This window comes from Misgurnus anguillicaudatus, chromosome 15 (assembly GCF_027580225.2).
Source record: "Misgurnus anguillicaudatus chromosome 15, ASM2758022v2, whole genome shotgun sequence".
In the NCBI taxonomy this organism is placed as follows: Eukaryota; Metazoa; Chordata; class Actinopteri; order Cypriniformes; family Cobitidae; genus Misgurnus; species Misgurnus anguillicaudatus.
This window is the reverse complement of record NC_073351.2, coordinates 6,867,598-6,871,021: the sequence shown is the minus strand read 5'-3', so window position 1 is coordinate 6,871,021 and position 3,424 is coordinate 6,867,598. Positions and strand designations below refer to the sequence as shown.

Here is a 3,424-nt window from a genome sequence, read left to right as displayed (position 1 = left end):
AAATGCGCTCTCCGATCACGAGCTCTGATCGGAACAAACCCGAACCTCACTGTCTGCTGAACTTGCGCAGAAACATAAAAATATAACCAGCTTTTCAAAATAGTTTTAAAACTAAAGATTTATACTTTTTTAGCACAAATTATGAGCTTATTGACGATTTTTTATAATTCTTGACATAATGCGTCTCTGTCCACAGCACATTTCAAAACATTTTAATTCATAAAATAAATCATGAGAACATGAACTCATCACTGCATTTGCAGGAATTGTAAAATCTTTTTTCTTATTAACTCATGAAGCAGCCTAACGCAATATTTTTACTGTAATAGCTTTTTTTTCCCCACACATATGAACTGTGATCATGCACAACGAAAAAACACGCAATAATTAAATCTTGAATGGCAAAACTATATGGCACAATGTAGTGTCAACTTAAACATAAATATTAACAATGTATTGATTGCAAAGTTAAACCATTACAGTAGAAACCGTTTTAATGCTGCTTTTAAAGTAATAACATTAACTTTACACCGCGATGCTTTACAGTGATTAACAGTGAAATTATAGAAAAGTCAGATGCATTATGTGTTAGTCACAGCCTCATTTGCGCAAACTGGACTCGCCCGCGCCTCGCTAAACGCCTCATCGGCATGTATCATGTGTAACTTCTGCCATTCTCAATGGTGTGACTGGGACACTAACTCTGCTTGTCATCATAAACAGATAATCAGATTGTGATCTTTATTCCCGCTTTATTAATATGCGGCTGAATATGCTGCATTTCATCTTTTCGACACACAGCTCCATAACCATCTCGCAAGTGTTGATAGGCTCTTACTCGTGAGATGTAACCTGGTCTGTAACCAATCAGATAGCGCCGTGGGCGGGACATTGATCAAGTCTTCAGAGTGGTGAATACAGAGATGCTGTCGGCAGCTGTATCAGAGCCAGCTAAAGTAGCGTATTTTAAAACAAAATTGACTTTAATCAAACCACGGATCCGTGATAAGTTTTGTGATCCGTCTCGCCACTAGTGTAGTAGCACTGATCACTTTGAGGGGGAGATAAATTTATCCCCACCGGGGATAAAAATAATTAAGCAGAGGCAGGGATACATTGACCAGAAAGGGGGAAATCCCACGCATCCCCCCCGGCAAATCGCACCCTGGGTGTAACTAGTTACTAAGTAATTTGTTACTGTAATTTAATTACTTGAAAAAGTAATGTAAGGGATTACTCTTATTTTTCTTGTAATCGAATTACAGTTACTTCTGATGTAACTAAATACTGTCTATGGACTGTAGAACAATTATGTATACTATAATAAATAGTGGATTTAACATGGTTTTAGTTTACAATTCTCACTATTAACTGGTTGATTATTAGCATTAATATTACTGAGATGTTGACTGTTTTTTAGTAGGCCTACTTAAATAGCACATATTAATGCCTGATTCTGCAAAACCTTATTCTACATCCTTAACCCTCCCCATTTCTACAAATACTTGGAGTATATTGAGGCAAAAGTAGTTAATAGTTAATTAATAGAGATAAATGAACCCTAAAGTGGGACCAGAATAATTGATGTACTTTTATATATTGTTTCTTCGAGCCATTTCAAGCCTATCCTTGTATCATGTACTACATAGGATTTAGAAAGTAATTAGTAATAATTAAATACTTTTTGGAGAGAGTAATTTGTAAAGTAATTTAATTACATGATTGAAGATGTAATTAGTAACTAGTAATTAATTAATTTTTTGAGTAACTTACCCAACACTGGTATTGTCATTTTGAAACTGCAACATAACAAATTTTGACAATGATACTTTAACTTATACTTATACTTTAACTTTTACTTATCCAAAAATAGGCAAACATCTTTGCTGAAGGCTAATCCAGTAAGTTAACTATAAAGCTACATAAGAATAACAATTTTTGACTTCATTGACAGAACAATTTCTCACCTGCTTATGGAAGCGTTTCTCTCTCTTTCTGTCTGTGATCTCTCTCCACCCTCCTCTCTTCCTATTTGCACTGACAGTTATCACACATAAGGATATTTTAATGTAATAACATTTTATAACTGTCTATCAATGTATTTCTGAGGTAAAATCATTGCGAATTTCAAATGCATATGGACAAAACATAAGCTACCTAACTAACTATATACTTTCTCACCTTCTTACTTCTGACGTCTTTAAAAATATAAATCGTATATCCATCTATAAAAAAGTATATATGCAACAATGAGCAAGTTTTTTCAAAGTTTTAATTCACTGTTATTAAATGTACTTTAAATACAACCTTACCAATGACCAATGAGGCAGACTAGACCAGAGCACCACAGTAAGTTAGACGTTAGCCATGCAGATAATATATCAGTTGACGCTATTTAACAGTATTTACATCACATAACTATAAATATACACTTACAGTAATAACGAAGGCACTGTAATAATAAAGACACTTTGAAAATGCGTTTACTTGTGGGGAGATTCGGCATATTTTTTTGCCTTCAACACACATCTCTTATTCATTTTCAGTTGAGTGGGGGACCGGAGAGTTAAAGCTGAGTGCCGCCACCTAGCATCCTGGATGAATTCATTTTACAGATCTGAAAAGATTCGGGGCTTTTGACAAAACATTCAGGGCTCGAGACCCAAAAGCCACCCCCCCGCTCCGCCCCTGCTTCTCTCCTCCCTGTACTTTCCTGTCCTCTCCAAAACTGACTGTTAAATGAACGCAAAAACTTGCCAAAAATTATAACTTTTGAATTATATTATGTTGTATTTGATTTTGGTTCAGAGTTACTGTAGTTTCAAGTGTTTAGAAAAATAATGTTCTTAATTGACCAATCCCCTTGTTTCTGTAACTAGTCAAAGATTAGTTCTGTAATGTGTGGTTGTCAAGCTAGCTGTTAGGATTTTATCTGTTACAATATGGTATATGGCTGTTATGGTAGTTTCAGAGTGGAAAAAGTAAGTGGATCAGTTTACCCCGAGCTGGTTCACTTTACCCCCTTAATTTTCCTGGTCTGTCCCAGTTTACCCCTAAGCTGGGGTAAAGTGAGACACAAGACCACTTTTTTTTAAAACAATCATATTTTCACTGCTCTTTGTCCTGAATACATTCTGGTAATTTCCATAGCTAGGAAACATCCCGAAATAATGGGAAATGTGTGAATTTGACTGATATATCATTTTAGCTCGCTTAGAGGGGAGCAAATGTAAAAAATGTCTCACTTTACCCCACTCTCCCCTACAGCTTATGGCAAACATTGACCCTTTCATGAAAGACCATTTTAGAAGAATCCAAGAAAAAGGGCTGTTAGACACTTATTTGAGTAAGCACATCCATAATGAATTGATTGCACTTTTGGCAAAGAGCACCCTTGATAACATTGTTGAAAAAGTGAAGAGGG

The 3,424-nt window shown here is 35.5% G+C and overlaps 1 long non-coding RNA gene across 1 annotated transcript; it reads right to left on the bottom strand.

Annotated features, from left to right (window-relative positions):
• Window positions 1-1,972: 1,972 nt before the first annotated feature.
• On the bottom strand, window positions 1,973-2,482 carry LOC141349771 (uncharacterized). Its single transcript, XR_012357799.1, has 3 exons — window positions 2,313-2,482; window positions 2,182-2,225; window positions 1,973-2,037 (listed from the first exon to the last, which is right to left on the bottom strand). It is a non-coding gene; the product is annotated as an uncharacterized lncRNA (long non-coding RNA).
• Between the last annotated feature and the right edge of the window lie 942 nt (window positions 2,483-3,424).